This window comes from Pseudorca crassidens, chromosome X, assembly GCF_039906515.1.
Source record: "Pseudorca crassidens isolate mPseCra1 chromosome X, mPseCra1.hap1, whole genome shotgun sequence".
Taxonomy (NCBI): domain Eukaryota; kingdom Metazoa; phylum Chordata; class Mammalia; order Artiodactyla; family Delphinidae; genus Pseudorca; species Pseudorca crassidens.
The window spans coordinates 130,021,688-130,042,965 of NC_090317.1; the positions used below are offsets into that span (position 1 = coordinate 130,021,688).

A 21,278-nucleotide genomic window follows, 5' to 3' on the forward strand; every position below is an offset into this window, starting at 1 on the left:
GAATAGCCACAGCAAAGCAATGGCTGCAGGAACCAGAGGGAAAATCATTTCCAAACTAGAGTTTTAAACCAGCCAAACCACGGGGGCCAGAGCTGCACTGGCCCAGGAACAGAGCCCATCGCGGGCCAATTATTTGCAGTTCAGGCGGACGGTCTCTGCTTCCACGGGACCTGCAACCCAGGGTGGGGAGATGGGGAGAAAGCCTTCATGCCCAGACGACCACATTTCTGGTTGTCGCTCTCTCATGAACAAGATCCCCAGAGAAGAACAACGAACGGGACGCAGACATCCTGTTGAGCTTGGGGGAATTACCGATACCTGCAACAATTCAATCCCTGGTCCTCCTCTTTCTCACCGTCAAAAGAGGATAGTGGTGGCTGAGCAGTCAAAATCACGCTCGACTTGCAACGCAACGCACCTGGATGAAAGCTACAACGCTACCTCTGAAATCCTGACACCCACCCCTCGTTACTGTGTTCACCTGGAGGACCACAGAGTTCCCAAGACTCTATGTTATGGGAAAAATGGTCCAAAATCTGGTATTTCTTCTCCGATTATCTGTGCAATCTGGGCACCAGACATGGCCAAGCCCAGCAGCGTTACCTGCAGCAACATGCAACAAAGGCTGTGCTGGAGAAGAATCCAGAGTGGGAAACAAGGCGGGGGCCACAAAGTAATTCAAAGGAAATATGTGATTATGAACCATGATCTGAGAACGGAGAAGGGTATCTAAGCAACTGGCTAAGAAGGAGAGGGATGGCAAGGCGGAGGGTGCCGTCAACATCTTAATTAAAAAACGTCAAACGATGAACGAGGAAACCATGATAAATTCATATCCACGTGAAAAATGTCCAGCCTCCTTAGGGATCAAGAATTAAAAGGAAAACAGAGGGAAAATGCTGTTTGTAATCTATCAATGTGGCAAACACAACGACAGGATGAGGTTGAAACTTGGAAAACGGGGACTCGTGCTTGTGGGTTATGTTACTGCACATATGCTCCCTGGACGCTTGCGAGCGTATGTGAGGATGAATATGGTCTCAACAGTTTTACACTCTCTGAATTGGTGTTTGCATTTCTAGCAATTTCGTTTTCTGTGAAACACACACAACACACGTGTCCTTTATCAATATATTCCTACCAACCTTAGTTAGAAATTTGTGAAGCCAGGAGAGTTGGGGAAAGGTTCAATAAATTACGTAATAGGACATTATGACGCCCTTAAAATTCTTGATTTTTTTCGAAGACTGTTATTTTGTCATGAAGAAAAACTTCAGGGTGTAAGTTTAGGGTGGAAAAGGCAAAATCTGACAGGAACTAAAGGCAGCAAGATCGCAAATAAAAGAAGTTCATATTTATATATGGATATGTATGTTTTCTGTGTCTATGTATAGAGACGTGCATACACAAAACTGAAAAGAAAGATGACAGAACTTTGTCATTAGTTCTAGGGGAGGAGGACTAATGGTATTTACAGGATGCTTTATACCTTCTTGTGTATATGTATCGAATGTTCTACTTATCTTTGCAATCAGGAAAGAAAAAGAGCCTGCAAAGTACAATTTTATCATACTGTCTTTCTGACGCTGGAGACATTGTCATAGTAAATGCCCCAAACTCCTCAAATATGATAATTTGTACAAATGGGAATAAAAAAGAAAATGACCCTGGGGTCCCAGTTGGCCTGAAAGACCCTAATTGAGAAAACTTCAATTTGTTAAAGAATGACGTTCTGCCAAATACTGTGCGTCTGGCCCTTGTCATAGAATCAAAAAAAAAAAAAAAAAAAAAAGATTCCCTTTTTAAGCCCTTATTCCTTTAGCACAAGCACCTAATAAATGGGTAATAAATACTTGTTGCAGAGAATTGAATTAACGCAGATTTCTAATCTCTACAGTTTTCCCCTCGTGAAAGAAAGCTCTGATTATTATAGTGCAGAATTTGAAGACACAACAGCAAACATACCCTAGGTCTAAAACCTTGGGTTTGCCGCACCTTCAGAACCCTCATCAATGGTAAAGCTCCATTTCTTTATCCCAGCCTCTTTTTAGGTAGGTTTAGCTGGAAAAAGGAAAATGACCCCTACGGTATCTGCTGAAAAGAGAGACATAAAAGGTAGACTGATTATTTCAAATTGAGAGCCCTGTGGATTTGCAAGGAGGAAATAAACACCATGATGGCGGTGGGCATGACTTCAGGGGTCCATCCTGGCCAGGGACACGGCCAGCCCACAGCCTGAGGAGGGCTCCGATTCCCCATCTCAAAGGTCTTGTCTGTTCTTACATTATAGCATCAGCGGATCAATGTCCATGAAACCCACAATGGGATGGAAAGCATCTAAATCAGTGTTCCAAGACAAATGCACCAAACCTCCAGGGCGGTGCCCCAAAGCAGTGTGGGAGCACCCCCCAAAATACACACAAACAATAAAATACTACTCATGGGATCCCCCCAATACACACAAGCCACAAAGAGCCAGCCACTTGGGGGGATCCCCCAAATACACACAAACCACAAAGAGCCAGCCATTCGGGGGACCCCCCCAAATACACACAAACCACAAAGAGCCAGCCACTCAGGGGACCACCCAGATACACACAAAGAACCAGCCAGTCATGGGTAGATCATGATTGAGAGGCATGCAGTGGCAACAGGAGTATGGATAGGATAAGAGGACATCCATCCTTCCCAGAGGACAGCCAGAAAGGAGATAGGATGTCAAGGGAAATTGTTCCTACAGGGAAAGAACCTGATGGCTTTCCTTTGTAGTGATCACAGTGACACATTTAACTCTAACTCTGCAAAAGAAAAAAAAAAAAAAAAGAAAAGAAAAAAAGTCTGGGTGTGCGTGAGAGAGAGAGAAAGAGAGAGGCTAAGAAAAAACACGAAGTGTGTTTGGGTTTTCATGTTGAGAACATTCTTAAAGGAGTATCTTCGCTGTTGACTCATCATTTCACTGCAAACATGCCTCTTGGAGAACATTCTCAACGTGGAATCCACAAGGGTGCTGAAGCAGAAACGACGATGTATAAACACAGGTCTGTGTGTGTGTGTCTGAGACCACTATACGGTTTTTATGTACGGCTTCATTCAAACTGTAGGCGGCAAAGCAAACTACATGTCGAATGGCAGCTTCCACCGTGGGGTGGCTTAGGGGGGGATGAGGGGAAAAGGGGCAAAATGGTTGGAAAATGAGAGTCCAAGAGGGGCTGTGCTGTGGACGAGTGTGTGTGATGGGCAGCATGATTACTGGGACTTGAGTTTTTGGGGGGTGTGAACCCAGGGAAGTTCCCACTACCAGACTCAGAGCTGGGGAAAGGTGTGAACCACGGCACTAGGCATCCACTTTGCTGTAGGAGGCTCATTCCCATCACTAAAGAAACACCCCAAATGCATCATGTCTCCTACCTCTGTCCCTCACCCATCCTTTCCGACTTGACCCAACAAATGCCCAAAGACCACAGAGGAAGCTGGAAACTCACTTCATTGCTTTTAGGATGCAGTCTGGTCCCATCCCACTCCTTCTGCCTCTTGAAATAGAACTGTCACGAGAGTAATTACCCTAATAAGGTTGGGAAAGCTGCAGCCTTCTTTTTTTACATCACAGACATTGTAAGGTGATTCGAGATTTCAGAGCCTAAGGTTACTGTGTATAATTTCAAAGTTTCCTACAAGCCCGATACAAAAATTTCTGAAGGGAATTACATCTTAGCTACTGCATGCTTTCCAATATTATGAAAGAGTTACAGCAAAAAAATAGTACTTAAGTGATATTTTCAAATTATTGAGAAGGGAACTAGAGAATGGGGACTAAACCAATTCTTCACATTCCTAATGAAGATGACTTACGATAATATCTGAAATAAACTAAAGACTAGTAGTTTTTTTTAAATCATGGAACGTTACAAAGTTCTCTAACTCTTCAAATGTGTGGTTTCTGAATAGGAAACCAAAATTACTTTTAGTTATCAGTATGATGTTCAGTATCATTAAATGTGCTTCACAAACTTATCTTCTGGATTTGTACGATAATGTCTCCAAAAGTGAGGACGTTATTAGGCAATTTCCTATTTCTAGCAAATAGAATTGTCCTTGAAAGAGAAATTTATTCTGGAGTCGATGTTTTTTGGCCGAGGCTTACTTTAAAAAGCGAAACCCGCACGTAACTAAGTGAGGAAATGACATCTGCTCATTACTGTAAATGTACATTAGCTATGCATTTGACCAACCCCTCCCTGAATATTAGACTGTAGCAATAAATAAACTTGAAACATAACTAGAAACAACTAGCTCCAGCATTCACCTGGTATGAAATGTTACACCATTCAAAGCAACTCAGCAAACCCCCTCAGGCTCTGGAAACAAACTGCAAAAAACCAAACAACTAGAGACTAATGTACAGTTAACAAAACTTTCAAATTCAAGGAAAGAACCTAGGTTTCAAGTCATGAAAGCAGGGGATTAGGAAGACATAATGTAAATGGGTAAATTTCCATTAGGTCTTCAAATCCAGAGTTGATTTTAATACAAAGAGAGAAATAAAGTAATATAGGTTAAAGCAATACAGAGATATCCTTAAGGCAGTACAGAGATACAACGTAGTACGATGGTGTAGGTTAGAGTAGTGGTATACCAACCACTCATCAGCAATTGATTATAATTTTAAAATTCAAAGATTGTACTCCTAAAATTATAAAAATCTAATTACAGACATTTGATGACTGCCTTCCAACACTTTATACAGAAACACAAAGAATTATAAGCTGTTGTATAGATTATTTCCTGATTGACTTCAAACAAGATCGTATTTTATACTTGAAACAATACAGTAGACTATCTTTCCATACAGCTCACCCCTAAAATGGAAAGTTTAACGTGAGCTTCATATAGGAAAAAGAATCAAAATAAACAGAACACCTGACATGCAGGATAAATATTGGAACTGCTACACTTCAATGACTGTCAGTAAGATGAGCAAAATACATGCAGTGGAATATGGCAGGAAATTCCCGTACCTTAGTTTAAAATTTTGTTTCACTATATACAGAAAAAAGGTACTTGCTTGTGCCAGGAATCAGATACTTTTGCTCCTCTCTGGAATCCCAGGCTGGCGAGTAGGAGACAATCTTTAACAGGTATGAGGTTTCTTCACTTTTGGCCAAGAGGAAGACTGAGAAATCCCACAGAAGACATAAAGATCACTTTTTACATTGTGTAAGTTAGAAGCCAAATCACATCAGAAAGGCCTTTTGTTTTTTTCACGTAACTTTCTTGGTTGACTGAAACCCAAAGAATATCACTTAATATCAGTATTAGTATAGCAGAGGGACCACTTTTTTCATTCATGTATTCAACGATTATTTACTAAACATCTACAAGGCACCCTGAATTGCTGGACTACCATAGGGAGAGGCGTATGTTTCCTGTACTCAAAGAGCTTACACAGCATCTGCAAAAACAGACAGGATCCAGATCAATACTGGACAAAGAATACATCCACAATGGTATGAAACTGTCAACGGGACCAGGGCGCGTGGAGCATGGTGTGGGCCTCACTAGCTGGAGGCCCAGTGCAAGGAGAGGCTGGCTTGTGTGGAGGCCCAGAGGAAGATGAAAACAAAGCAAGGGTGAGGCAGGCGCAAGAAGGGCCCGAGGGACACGGAGGGTGCGAGGAGCCCTATGATAGAGGCCTGTCCAGCTGTGGTTCTGGAATTCCACCTTCCTTCCGATGGAAAGCCGTTGGAGAGCTCTAGTAGGGCCAGAGGCAGGATCAGGCCTGGGTGTTGAGAAGGTGCCTCTGGCTCCCGGTGGTAGGAGAGGCCTTGATGGATGCAGACGGATCACCGGAGGCCAGTGTGTTGCACACGTGCGAGATGAAGCCGGCTTAGCCCAAGGTGTGCCACATCCAGCTGGAGAAACAAGAGACAGCAAAGAAGCCGACGCAAGAGGCCTTTGGGGCTTTTTACATTCGAGAGCTTCGCGTATCAACGCAATCTCCTCCAAGACAATCCATGAGGCTTTTTGTTGTTGTGAATCCCTGTGGTTCGACAGCAGCGCCGCTAAGGAAATCGTGGGTACGACACAGGGGAGGCCACGGACAGACCTCGCTCGTCTGTATGTAAGTAACTGAACAGGCTCCAGCCTCACTGCTGTCCTCGCTTAGAAGACAGGACAGGTGGGGAAATCAGGGGCCGCTGTTTTTACTTACAAATCCTCCGTCCGTAAGAAGGTGCACTAGAGATGAGTATCAGCGTGGGTCTGCTGCAAGTGGATGGAACCGACGGAGACCACTCCCCACATCCCAGGGCCCAAGGAGCTTCCCAGGAGCAGCCAGCGGAGCCCTCGGGGTTCCAACAGGCACGGTTTGCCAAGCACTGAATATCGGGTTGAACGTCCTAAATGTCTTCCCTGGAATGGACGTCAAGTAGCAAACTAAGCATTGGGCTGGATTGTGTCTGTAATGTCTTCTTATAAACGGAACGCCTTGTTCCTTAAGTCTTTTCACACGCTATCTTTCTTTTTTCTTTTTTATATTGAGGCATAGTTGACTTACAATGCTGTGTGACTTTCAAGTGTACGGCAAAAGTGATTCAGTAATACATTACATATATTCTTTTTCAGATTCTTTTCCATTACAGGTTAGTGCAAGATATTGAATACAGTTCCCTGTGCTCTACAGCAGGTCCTTGTTGTTTACCTATTTTATCTATCTGTTCATCCCAACCTCCTAATTTATCCCTCCCCACAACCCCTTCCCCTCTGGTAACCATACGTGTGTTCTCTATGCCTGCGAGTCCATTTCTGTTTTGTAAACAAGTCTGTCTGTATCATTTCTTTAGATGCCACAAAGAAGAGATATTTGTCTCTTTCTTCACATGCCCTCTTTCAAAACGCTGAACAAAAGCACTGCTCTCGATTCTGAAGGCAGGCAGCGCTTGCCAGGGAGGACGTCAACGGGCTTTGAGAGTCTGGCACTCACGCGAGGATCCACAGACCCACAGCGCCTGAGTTAATCGCGCTGCGGAAATCACGCAGAGACAAACACAGAAGGCAAGGTACCAGAACCCTCTCCCCATAAATCCCGACACGACTCCCTCACCTGTATTCAGGGCGGAGACCACTGTCACGTGAACCCTGTCCTCAGGTCAGACACAGCAGGAGCTGGGAAGGTTTGGAGGGGGGCATGGGAACTGTCACGGACACACTCTGAATGCACCTCTTGGCAAGAACCTACTGTGTGCTCAACGGTAAGTAAAGAAGCTACACGGAAAGGCAAGGTGACAGCCTCCACAGTTACTTTGTAACTAGCACATACAAAGAGATGGATTCATCATCTTAGAGCCACGGGGATGACGCTGCGCCGCACACAACCTACAACCACACCGTAGGGTGATCCACCAAAAGGGAACCAGAATATGCAGGGCCCCATGGTCCGCAGAAGCTCCCTGGAGGCAGGGACACACAACATATACCTCTAATGACTGGCCCTGTACAAAATTTTAAAGACAAAAATCAATGGCACTAAACCACCTCTTCCAACAGGAGAAGCAAAATAAAACGTCATACGTATTTCTCCCAAAAATCGCTTTTTGGAAACTATTCAACCTTACAAAATAGTCGAAAGAATAAAAACAAACCCAGGTATACTCCCTCACTTGGGACGGCTAACTGTTGACATGTTGCCGCACTTGCTTGCTTGCTTTCTGTCTCTACGTGTACACATGTGTGTACACACACAGAGGGACCTAGGTATACATCATACATTTTTTCTACATCAGAAGATTCTAAAAGAATAAGGCATGTACTCGTATTTGTGGATCATGACATTTCAGAGGGAGCTGCATACAGGATGACGCTTCACCCCCTAAGCAGTTTGGCCCGGGTCTCCTAGAGTAAGGATAGTTTTCCCCCCGACCTCGCTACCATGAAAACGAGGAAGAGTAACACTGATTCAATCAACAAACCTCCTACACAGTCCCCAAATAATTGTACCACCTGGGTCTTTTTTCCAATCCAGGATCCATTCGAGATTCAGATACCCTTGTGTTTCTTGGTCTTTTGAAATCTGGAACCATTCCCTCACCCCTGACCTTTCTTGGTTTTGCATGACACTGACTTTTGGGGGTTAGAATCCAGGTTCAATTGTCTTATAGACAATGTAGTATGTCTGGATTTGTCTATTTCCTCGTGTACAGATGCAGGTTGAACCTTTCTGTCAGGGATATTACACCAGTTTTTTGGTGCCCTTCTTGTTACCTCCTATGAGGAGGTACGTGACAGCAAGGTGCCCCACTCTTGGGGGTCTTGGTTAAGAGTACAGCCACAGATTGCTCTATTTTATGTCCCAATTTACTTCTTAACGAACCTTCTCTCCGTCAGTTTCTCTGAGACACACAAAATAGCAGAGTGAGCAACAGACTGCTGGCAGGTGCCATCAAAGAAAACGACATCTCATAAAAAGCAGATTTCCTCCTGTTTTCCTTTTTAGTTCATAAGACAGCTTCAACATCCCTAAACCTTTTTTTTTCCTGGATGGGAACTAATTAGAAATACCAGAGGCAAGATCCAAGTATTTCCTTGATTATCATTAAAGTCTTCATCCACTTAAGGAAAGGGAAAGTTTTAGATATCAGAACCCCAAACTCCAGATGGTGAAGTACATGAAGATGTCCCGTGAGGACGCCTTTATGCTGGTAAGACACAATGGATATTGTTATCAGGCATTTAGGGACAGATATTTCAGCCCCCACTGAAAGACTCTCCCTTTGCATCGACGGTTACCAAAGGCTAGTGCATGCTGTATTAATTTATCACGAATGAATCATGACTCTTTTGCAGCTGCCTCCTTTGAATTAGCTACTGACTCTGTCCATTTTCTCCTGAGCTCTTCTAGCTGGGTCCAAAGAATGTCAATCTCCCTCTAGACTAAAACAACCCCAAAAACATATTACTCGAAGCATTTCCCTGCAATATACAGTGGTCTTGCAGCGGAATAATATTAAGACTCTACTTAGCAGGTGCTTAAGGTTTTGAAAGCTGGGTCACAAATCAAAGCCAGCTCCTGCATTAAAAAGAACTTTAGAAAATATTCCTTAAAACCCCCAAAAGTTTGTTTCTGAAAGAGAAAAGGAACACACGATCCTTTTGAAGAACAGAAATTACAGAAATCACAATAGAAAATGAACCTCTTAAGCTGCTCAGCATTAAGAGTGAACGCAAGGCACGGCTCTAAGCCTCTGTGGATGTTTGCTCCAGGATGAGAACCCTGTGCTTCTCTGTTTAAATTTAACAGAAAAAAAAAAAAATCCTAAAAGGTGATTGTCTTTTTCCTCTCTTTAATTTGTATTCCAACTCTAATCCCTCAAAGTAAAAGACCATTGAATATTCTAAGAAGAAGGAGAGGATTAAGTGAAATCTCTTGTTGTATGGGTCAGGGTTTCTCCACGTGGCACCCGTGACGCTGGAGGCTAGGGTAACGCTCGGTTCTGTGCTGTCTGTGTATCGCGGGATGGGTGAACACTATCCCTGGCTTCCACCACCTGGATGCCAGGAGCCAAGCTCCTCCAAAGTTATGAGACCCAAAATGCCTCCAGAATTTGCCAACCTCCCCCAGAGGGCAAAGCCGCCCTGCGGCGGGAGAAGGGCTGTCGTCGGTAACCCCAGAGTCCCAAGCTGCATTGTGAAGATGGTTACATCTGTCTGCACCCCATCACCTTGGCTGGCAGGATCATCAGGTACTTAACCTACTTCTCCCAAACAAAGGGCATCCTTTACTTTTCATAACCGCCCTGGGAACCTGTCCTGTGCATCTCCATTGTACAGAGGAAACCGGGTGCAGGAAGGTTAATCCTCTTCCTGAGAACAAGACCAGCAGGTGGGGAGTTGGGATCCAAAGCCTGGGTCTCCCTGACTCCACACGGTTCCACCTCTGGGAGCCTTTGCGTACCAACGCGAACCATATCTTGTCTGACAGCATTTCCGTGCCCATTCCTCCGAGCCTGCTGCTGGTGGTGGTGGGGACACTGAATGCCCCGCAGTGCCCCCCGACATCATAATGGCAGAGCATCATCAAGATGCAGCCTCTGTCTGAGAGGAGGGTGTCTAGCAGGGAATGTCACCTGCAAGGTCTTTGAAAGCTGCTTCCTTCATCCTGTCCCCAGCAATATCACACACACACACACACACACACACACACACACACACACACACACACTCACCTGAACCAGGGGCAGCCTGCAGGAAGAAAGCTTGTGCTGTGCCTTGGGTGATGAGGCCGACACACACTGAGAAAACTCCACCCCTAAATTCTCTGAGACACGCTGATTATTACTGCTGACTAGTGTACACGCCCTCATGGGCCCAGGACAGCTCTTCTCCAGGAAAACATGTTTGTCCCCACTCCTTCTCCCCTTTAACAAAGTGACCTTTTGTTGGGAAGTCGTGTCTGAAGGAAAAGGAGAGCTGGGGCGGCTCCAAATTGATGTCACCCCTGCAATATGGTAATGTCCCAAAACACCGTTATAAAGGGCACCAAATACCCACTGGACGCAGACGATGCCCACGGTCAGGGCGACGAGAGCGTCTTGTGAATAGGCCAAGATATTCCCAGAGCCAAAGTACCCGTCCACGCGCTTCTGGTACTTACAGTGACAACAATTTCAGATGGCCTTGGGCGACTGTCCTCCAGACCTTATATTACCGAGACCACCGTGAGCAGCAACGGGGATGGTGAGTGCCTCTCAGCAGACAGAAACAGGGTGCACCAGGCTCATCCTGTGAATTCATCCAAGAAGAAAAATCGGACACCGAACAACCACATTCTGAAACACTTCAATGAAACGAGCGCTTTCTGGCGTAGGGGACTCCTCCTCCTGCGTGTTTTCTTCTTTCCATGCTCTGCCCAACTCCTACTCATCCACAGGTGTCAGCTGAGTGGCCACCACCTCAGAGAAGCCCCCTGTGATTTATACAATCTTTATCAAGCATTTGCCCCACGGTTGGCAAATCCTAGCACTGTTTTTTCTTCCCCCCTCGATAGCAGTTGTCACTATTTGCAATAGTCTATTTATTTGGTTTCATTTTATTTGGTATCAGTCCTTCCCACAGGCTCTGAGAGTCAACAGGTCAGGGCTCATTCTTTGTCATAGCAAGCTCTCGCTAAATATTTTCCCAACAGAGCTGGGGTCACAGACTATGGGGCAGGGGACTGTGCCCCCATCTGTTTTTGGAGCCAAGTAAGAATGTTTTCACATTTTTAAACGGTTGAAAAAAAGGACATTTTTGTGACACGTGAAAAGTCCATGAAATTCATATTTCAGGGTCCATAAGCAAAGTCCAAAAATACTGGAACACCCATTCATTTACTTATTACCTGTTTGCCCCTATATTACAAAGTCCGAGTGGAGTAGTTGTGACAAAGATTGTTTGGCTTGAAAAGCTGAAAATGTTTTACTATCTGGCCCTTTACAGAAAAAGTTTTTCGATCTCTGGTATAGAGCCCCACCCACGAATTGAAAATGAGTTCAAAAACAGCCACCTGAATGCCCTTCAACCTGAAGAATATATATACATATTTTTTCAAATTGTTGACATTTAGACAAAAACTAGCATGTCCCATGGAGCAATTTCTTGTGTAAATCTATTGTTTATCCTTTTAAAATAGGAAGCATAATCTCACTTGGTAAATAATATTCACAAGGGGCTTCCCTGGTGGCGCAGTGGTTGAGAGTCCACCTGCCGATGCAGGGGACCCAGGTTCGTGCCCTGGTCCGGGAGGATCCCACATGCCACGGAGCAGCTGGGCCCGTGAGCCATGGCTGCTGAGCCTGTGCGTCCGGAGCCTGTGCTCTGCAACTGGAGAGGCCACAACAGTGAGAGGCCCGCGTACCGCAAAAAAAAAATAATAATAATATTCACAAGAGAATGCCACGTTAGAGAAAAATTACTATTCCATAGATTTTTGTCAATCTAAGTCTTGCTTTATTGAAGTTCAGCTCCCAGCAACAATTTCTTGGGTTCAGTCAGTACCCCAGAAATACTTTCCCCCCAGAGATGGCATTTGAAACTGTCATCAGTCTTCTGGCATGGCTTTCCATCTTAGGTTCTATTGAAAACAAATGGTGTAAAAAAAGTTCATTTGTTCCATTTTTAAAATTAGCTTCCACATATAAGTGAATGAACTTTTTTACAAAACAGAAACAGATGTGCAGATCTCGAAATCAAGTCTATGGTTACCAAAGGGGAAACACGGGGGGGAACTGATAAATTAGGAGTTTGGGGTTGACATACACACACCACTATGTACAAAACAGATAACTAAGAAGGACCTACTGTACAGCACAGGGAGCTCTACTCAATACTCTGCAATGACCTACATGGGAGAAGAAACTGAAAAAGAGTGGATATATATGTATAACTGATTCACTTTGCTGTACACCTGAAACTAACACAACATTGAAAATCAACTATACTCCAATAAAAATTAATAAAAGTTAGAAAAAAATTTAAGAAAAGGAATGGTGTGCTATCAGTGTTGACCCTTCGCCTCTGTCTTCAGGAATGAAGGAATCTCTGGGCATGGTCACCTCTTCTGCCCTCTCACCAGGATATTAATTGGCAAGATTAAGATCGTAAGGACGCAGATTTGAACACGTGGGTGACTCCCCTTGCAGGGCAGGGAAGACCCACATCATCATTTTTCCTTTCTTGTGCGCACACCTTTTATTGACAGGAAACAGATTTTAAGAGATCAGCATGGAAGCCCTTTGACCGGCATTTGATACTTAATGAAGAGGAACAAACACGTCTAAAGGGATTAAGCCACAATGCCTCTCACAGTGGTATTGCCACCAGGGACTATACCTGCAGGAGGAACACACACATAGGAAAGTCTAATGGCCCATGCGCAGAGCACACTTTTCAAAATAACGCTGGCGTGTTCTCACCCGGGGCGATTTTGCCCCACAGGGGCCACTGGACGATGTCTAGAGACATTTCTCGTTCTCGCAAATGTGTGGATACTATTGGTATCCAGTGAGGAGAGGCCAGGGATGCTGCTAATTACCTTATGATGCACAGAACAGCCTCTCCCACTGCCAACCACAAACACGCATCCAACCCAGTCCCGCACCGCAAAGAACGAGCTGGTCTCAAACATCGCTAGTGCCAAGGTTGAGAAACTGCGTTAGATAATCGGTCTGGTCATCATTAAACCCAGTGTGATGCCAGAGATTGGCAAAAATGTGGATGGGGCTGGAGGGGGCGTGTCACACCAGTGTGTTCCAACAGTCACGCACAGCCAATTGTGAGTGGTAGTTCCACTATGACTGTGATAAGTTGTGTGAAAATAAAAGTCTCTGGAGATGAAATTTATAACCCAAGTTATAGCCACAGAACAAGAAAATTGAAGATCAGGGGGTTAGGTCTGCTTTATTATTAGGAACCTATATTTTGATTTAGTTCGTGAGTTAACAGTAAGCATGCTCCGTGACCCTTCCCACTGTTTATCTAATCGTCGCAACTGTCATTTACTTGGTCATTTTTTCATCATTCTCATCCCCTCTCCAAATGCGGTTTTAGTTGTACAACACTGAAAATCACGACAGTGGTGTAAGGGCGGAGTTAGAACCCACCGTTCCTTGTCCTTGATTGCGAGACACCAAAAGCCCTGGAAACCGAAAGATTTTTGTACGTTTTGTTTTTTATTTGGCAGCGAAACCCAACCTGAACCGACTTGAGGCATCCGTCTTGTCTCAGCCCTCGTGCCTCAGCTGTTTGCTAGTATCATGCTGCACTGTCATGAAACACTAGGCTCAAGTGCACTGGGAAAGCATCAAAAGTAGGTTAAGACACCTCGTGAGTAACAGTGAGAGGAAAGAAGGAAGGTATTTGTCATTAGCAATAGCCCAGAAGCATGGTTACCAGATAAGGTCAGCCTCGGAGGACTCTTACTTGAAGAAGATGGTCTACAAAGATGGTAAACAGATGAAAAGGATGAAAAGGTCAGTGGATGAAATTCAACCGATGGTTTTGCCATAGGTTTGCAGATCTGGTCCCAGGATCTATTTCCTGGGGCTCCATGAAAGACAGAAGCTGATACGAACTTTAGTCCTGAAAATACATGTAACATGGATGAAAACAGCCCTATCTTGCCACTAAGCTATGATCCCAGAGAAACCCTTACAAGCTGTGGGAGAGAGGTCTTCTAGCTTAGGTGGACGGTCGTGAAAAAAAGCCAAGACGATGGCAATGTGAACTCAAATCACCTCTTCATCCTCACCCACACAGGAAGGGTTTTCTAAGAAATATTCCCCGAGTAGTCCAAGCACCAGCATACCAAGAGTAGACAAGCCAGGCTAGAACAAAACTGTAAAATAATAGTTTCTAGTGTGCTCTCTCACACACTTCTTGTGAAATGTAACACTTCAGGTACTTATTTATTCTTTGATATGAAATCTATCAAACCACGGGTTTCTGTATTCCATGAAGAGCAGATAAACATTTTCTTCCATTCTACGTTGGTTGTATACTGATAAGGGCAAAGTTAACAGTGGTGGTCATGATCACAGAATTGTGAACTACAGTGGAAAAAAAAAATCACGTAGCACAGGGGTTGGCAAACTATGACCCCCGGGTCAAACCAGCCCACTACCTGTTTTTGTAGATAACGTGTTATTGGAAACGCAGCCGTGCACACGTTCATTTATGTACCGTCTATGGCTGCTTTTGCCCTGTCATTGCACAGCTGACCATATGATCTGCAAAGCCAACAATATTTACCATGTATGTGGTCTTATACAGAAACTGTTGGCCGACCCCTGAGCCAGATATGGCTAAGATATGTGATCTGTTAATTCTTGGCCTCAAGAACCAGAGATTATGGCAAATTCGCTCCACAAGAGAGACCACTCAGAAAGGACACTAGATTGACAAGACAGACTGTAATAAAAGAAGTCCCTGAGAGGGTCGATTTTCACATGACCATTTGGTCCCTGTAGACCCTTATTCCCTAACCATCACCGCTTGGCCAAATAGTACAGGATGAGAGTACTAGGCTGACTCTAAGGCACCCCATCGCAAAGGTACTCGAGCATCCAGAGATCATGGACATATGTTACGGGTTCGTGTACAGCTACTTCTTACTTTGACTTGCCTACATCTCATGCTTTCCTTAGAGACAGGAAGTGCCCAAGGTGTTGATGGTCTATCCTCATACAATTTAATTTACCAGTGTTTGAATACAGTGTAACTATCAGAGCAGTTGTCTTCATGTATCCCACTGGGAGAAATAGTCATACATTTTTCGGCAGGAATATTAACACGTTTGATTTAAGAGTGCTGCCACCACCTGCTGAGGGGGTCCTATGAGCTACGGAAAAGGCACTTGTTAACCTTCTAAAGCATGCATAACTCAATTCCAAGCTCCAGTCCTTGGAGTCCTGGCTCCAAGGACTTCAGATAAGAAATTGTGTATGGATATTCAACTGTGGAAATCCTGGGAATTTAATCAGAGTGAGTGCCAAGATGTCACTATATATCAACGACATCTGGAATCAGACCAAATTAGACAGCTGCACTCCTAATTCACAGAAGCCCCTTCGAAAGCAATAAAAGCCACTTGGTATTTCCCTGTTTCCCAGGGTGGAGACTCAATTAAGTTGCTGGGAGGCTGGGTTGATTTCAAACCCACAGTCGAAAATGTTAGGATTTTTCATAGTTCAGTCCAACTGCCAAGTGGCATTTATGCCTGAAATGGGGCCGAGTATGAACTTATGACACAAAACAAATTCCATAAATCAGCTAAACAGAATAACGTTGACCCAATGAGGGGAAAGAATTACAACCACGGAACTGTCTTTTTTTGCCATGGGTAGGGACAGTTTCCAATGTGCCAACAAATTCAATTTGTGTTGTCTTCATCTTACTCAGGCCATTTTCTGGTTTGCTCTGGAGGTTGTTACTGTCTTCATTATATTCTAAGAATATTGTAATTTTCAAAGGGTCAGTTGGTCATTTGATACTTCAAAAAATGGAAGGCTCTCAGGATCAGGTAATTATTTTCACTCATATGTTACAGAAAGAAAACATCTCCATTTGCAAAACTGCATACTGGAGATGCAATTAATATCTCCCAGAACCTATTCTGTGTGCTATCCTAGTAAAACCTTTAACTATGGAATCAAGCACAGGGAGGTCCTGTTTAATAATTTGGACGATCTTGGGTGAACGATTTTGCCCCTGAGTCTCCATTTTTGAGCACATTTACATCTTCTCTCCCTAAATCAACTGAGCCATTCTCCCCATGGAGGCCACATCTTCTTTGTACTTCCCATTGTCCAAAAGGCTGTGTGTAGCAGCAGACAGAAGGGGGATCTCACTAAATGTTTGCTGCATTTATGTCTTCAATTAGTTGTACGACAAGTTCTGAAGGTTTCTCCTGAGGAACTAGCAAGAGTCTTGGGGAATTCAGAAGTTTAACGAAGAACTGGAAATGAAGAGGGAGTCCTTGGTGTTCCAGTGGTTAGGACTCTGAGCTTCCACTACCGAGGCGCAGGTTCGATCCCTGGCGGGGGCACTAAGATCCCACAAGCTTCGAGGCGTGGCCAAAAGAAAAAAAAAAGAACTGGAAATAAAGAGCTGTGGGAAACTATTATAATTATCAACCTCTATAAAAACTGTAAATGTGAAAACAAATTGAGTAAGATATACAGCTTGACTACGGTTGCCAGCAACCCCTGGTGTTTCTGGGCTTGTAGACCTGCCACTGTAAGTTCTGCCTGCATCAGCACGTGGAGTTCTCGCCATGTATCTTCCCATCATTCTCCCTCCGCAAGGCTCTATGAGTCTCTTTATAATGACACAGCCGCACTGGATCAGGGGCCCACCTGACTCCTGTGGGACCTCACCTTTACTATGTACATCCTCAGTGACCCTACTTCCAAATAAGGTCGCATTCCAAGGTTCTGCCAATAACTGATTGGCAGCAGGGGTTGGGGAGAGGGAGTCACTCTTCAACCCAGAACAAGCAGCCTTCTCCAACAATGGATGGGTACCCCCAGTGTACCCACCTCCTAGAATACAGGGAGGGAGAAATGGAGGAAAGCTAGAGCTGATCAAGAACTCACCCACCTTTCTCCTATCTGCAGGTTGTCCCAAATTTCCTCATTTCTACCCTGTCTTAAACCAGCATCCGTAAAGCAACCCCAGGATGCTTACACATTCCACAGGCATTCACTGTTGTTCAAAGCACTTTCCTACCCATCCCACCTGTAACAGGCTGTGTTTGTGAAAAGACGATTTCCCCTGGTTACAGGTAAAAGGACCTGGGCGGGGCAGGGGGGTCAAAGTTCTGAGCTAACGCTAGATTCCATTTCCAAGTCTAGTCAGATACATTGGTTCAAAAGCTATGACGGACACCTGCTGGTAGCGGCAAGTTATAGTCACTCCACGATAAGGAACATCCATCCTCTGGGGTTCAGGGGGAGCCCAGCTCCAGGCACTTTAGGGCACATTATTAACACAGAGCCAACACCTAAAGCACACACCTGTACACTAGCTTCACGCCGCTTCTCTTCCTCTAGATTCTGAAGGACTCTGGCACCCACTGTGGGATGAACTGCTTCATGAAAGACACTATACGACGGCCATTGATTTTGGATGGATCAAGCCTATATGGCAAAATGCTGACAACTACTGAATCTATCATCATCATCTGTAAACCCATCAACTATTGAATCTATCATCATCATCCGTAAACCCATCAACTATTGAATCTATGATCATTATCCGTAAATCCTTCCACTGTGGAATCTGTGATCATCTGTAAACCTTTCAACTATGGAATCTATGATTGTCTGTAAACCCTTCAATTATCGACTATCATCAACTGTATACCCTTCAATTATTGAATCTAGGATCATCTGTAAGCCCTTCAATTACTGAATCTATGGTCAATGATGAAGGATATAAACATGATCATTCGTTCACGTGAGATTTAAGTGGGGGGAAAATTTGTAACAAAAAGTTGGGTAGAGCCTTAGGAAACATAAACAAAGTATAAACTATAACCTTTTTTTAAAAGGCCATCCACATGAAGAAACTAGGGGTAAGACAGGAATAAAGACACAGACCTACTGGAGAATGGACTTGAGGATATGGGGAGAGGGAAGGGTGAGCTGTGACAGGGCGAGAGAGAGGCATGGACATATATACACTACCAAACGTAAAATAGATAGCTAGTGGGAAGCAGCCGCATAGCACAGGGAGATCGGCTTGGTGCTTTGTGACCACCTAGAGGGGTGGGATAGGGAGGGTGGGAGGGAGGGAGACGCAAGAGGGAAGAGATATGGGAACATATGTATATGTATAGCTGATTCACTTTGTTATAAAGCAGAAACTAACACACCATTGTAAAGCAATTATACCCCAATAAAGATGTTAAAAAAAGAAAAAAGGCCATCCACATAGAACCAACTCATGGGACAAACAAACTTCATCTCGGCCATGACGATGAGGTTCCTGAAACCGCCTTGGACTTGCAAGGCCAGCGGCAAGTCAATAAACAGCCTGAATGTGCCACGATGTCGGGGTGTGCTCGCGTTTTGCCAGGTGTCTGACGGTGATGTCAGGTGGTGGGCCGGGCACTCCACCAACGGCCGATGGCCACACGTCACACACCTGTATCCTTACACTTCAGTGGGCTTTGCAGCGTCCCGTCCTTGCTCAGGACACGTCCTTGGGGTGTTTATGTCAACACCTCATGGAAGGTCACGGTTCTCTAAAACAGCATCCCTCATATTCCTCAGCCGTAACCGTTCTTGGCATGACCTCACCTTATTAACTGGCATTTTCACGATGACCGCTTCATCGTGAAATGGGGCTTCACTTTACCTTGGGACCCGGCAGCTGGCAGACCAGTCTTCATAGTCTTAACATTTTATGCTAACCGTGATAACTTACTGAACTGATGTGTGTAGAATTTTCAAAGCATCGATGGCCAACACCACTTCTGTTTTGCTGTCTGCCCACGGACTTGAGTCCCACACCCTTGGGTCGGCAGATATACTGGCCGTGCCGACTAAACCATGAAACGTTCCTCAGTGGATGCTACCGCTGCCTTTCTCTACAGAGATGGGCTTGAGTTAGGGCATTGAGAAGCACCAGCTTTGGGCTTTCCTTGCCGGTCACGGGCTGTGCGGCTGCACCCCGCAAGCTCTGTCGCTACCCAGCTGCGAGACGGAAGAAAGAGCGACAGCGGCACCGATGGTTTACTGGATGGGGGAACTTAGACGTCAGAAGCAAAGGGTCCTGGAGCAACACCCCCGCTGTGTACAGCACAGAACACACAGGACATGGCAAGAGTCTCCGCAAGCGGCGGGGGAGAAGGAGGCTACCATTTATAGAGGGAATAAACATGAGGTGGGCTCATCCGTTACCAGGGAAACCAGGAGCCCACAGCCCCTCAGGTTAACGATCATCACGAGGGCAGATGTCTCCCTTTAATAAACCAACAGGTGGGGCAGCTCTGGCCTAAGGGGCAGGGGCCAAGCACGGTCCTGTGAGTAGGGTGTAGGCAAAGCAGGGACTGGTCAAGCAGGGGACGTACAGGGAACAAGAGAACAGCCATACTGAGTGGCCTGACCATATATAGGCTGATAAGTGGCGTCTGACTCAGGAGGACGGACAGTCTGTCAACTTTTGAGCGTGGATTTAAAGACGAGATTTAGAGGCAGATTCATGACTACTTGCTTTCAGTGTAAAATTATTCATCTAGGGTAGCTGGGGGGATTTATGGAACATGCCAGCTCCCTTAGGGGAAGACTTTGATGAATGACCTAGGACTCGATTACCACCCCCTACCCCAAAGTGCAGTCACATTCATTAAAGTAACCCCTGGTTTTGGTTTTACAGCTCGGGATATCTGATCTCAAATTGTAGCCTGGGAACTCTGCAGAATATGGGTGTTTTGGCTCAAACCAAAGGGCCGGACTCTATAGAGTCCAGGAATTAACATCCAAAGGGCCTCAATCTACAGGTGAGACGATGGAGCCCCATGAAAGGTGAGTGCCTGACCCAGGGTCACACAGGAAGGCAGCTGACACTGCAGCAGACTCCCAGGGCTCCTTCCAGACCCCGTTTTGGCTCCCCACGTGGCATCACCAGCCTTCCCCACAGGGGGAATATTCCTACCCGTTGACATGTGGCCAACTGTGGCAGCAGAGGGCAGCTCAAATCAGGTGCCGGCGTTCACCAGGAAATGACTTTAACAAGTGTGAACAATGCCGTTTCCTGGTGTTTCACCCCCCAGTTGGTTTTAGAAACCAAAGAGGTCACAACACCATTCAGACAGATCTAGTGAACAGAGAGAAAACCGGAGGTCAAGGACTGGAGAAAGCTAACTATGACCTTCTCGAGAAGTTGGTCAAGAAAGCAGAAAGTTTTGTCTCAAGAGAATAAGGGCAGAGGCAGCAGCCGGAGGAAGACTGATGAACTGGGGTCACGGAACCACGTGATGCCCCCGTGGCACTCGGCACTCGTAGGGAGCGTGCACAGTAGGAGAGGCTGCTGGGAGCTGCAATTCCCTTCTTTGTGCCGACAGCAAATCAGCTCTTTCCCCAAATTAAGCTCAGCTTAGAAGCGCTACATCACTGAACAGAATTACTGCCTCTCAGCGTTGAAGCTCTCGTAGGTATAAAAAAATGGAAAGGGCAAAACTTTATTTTTTTGCTAATGCCCCACGATAATGAACATTCTGATTCTGTATAAGTGTTCTATGTCGACAGAAGGAATGTGTTTACTGCACCGTAACCCTCCATCTCTCTCTGATCTATCAGATGTCCCTGAACTGTCCCCAAGTACAGTGACCTGAGGAAAAAAGTTTCTGCTGTGTAAAATCAATGCGGGATGAGGCGGCAGGAAAAGGTAATGTTCACACTACTTGTTAGGGGACACATAAACGTTATTACTTCCGTAATAATTTCATTTTAGCAAGCAACACAATTGGCTATTAATGAGCTGAACGCAGAAATAGCTAAGGGATATGCCCACAGAAAACTAGCCGGCCTCCCTGCAATGGAATGTTTATGGAGGCGATGTGAAAGGTGAGGCTCACTGAGTGAAATGGAAACAGATTTTGGAAGCATCCGAAGGCCAAAAGCAAGAGTTTCTTCCAAAGTCAGACTAGGTAGGTTTTCAAAGAAAACAGAGACACATTGTGAGCAAATTACTCTCACAGAGGCAAAATGGGTAGATTTTGATCGAATAAGTTTGGCAGAAAATGA

The 21,278-nt window shown here is 45.1% G+C and overlaps 1 protein-coding gene across 5 annotated transcripts in view; it reads right to left on the bottom strand.

The window, feature by feature from the left end:
• LOC137217388 (steryl-sulfatase-like) overlaps positions 1-21,278 on the bottom strand; it is a 184,765-nt gene that overhangs the window by 121,485 nt on the left and 42,002 nt on the right. For 2 of the 5 annotated variants that reach the window (XM_067724156.1, XM_067724155.1), the window contains exon 2: positions 10,646-10,773. The exons of the other annotated variants lie outside the window; for them this stretch is intronic. The gene's annotated coding sequence lies outside the window, so the exon portion shown is untranslated. The remainder of the gene's footprint in view (positions 1-10,645; positions 10,774-21,278) is intronic. 5 annotated transcript variants of the gene reach the window in all.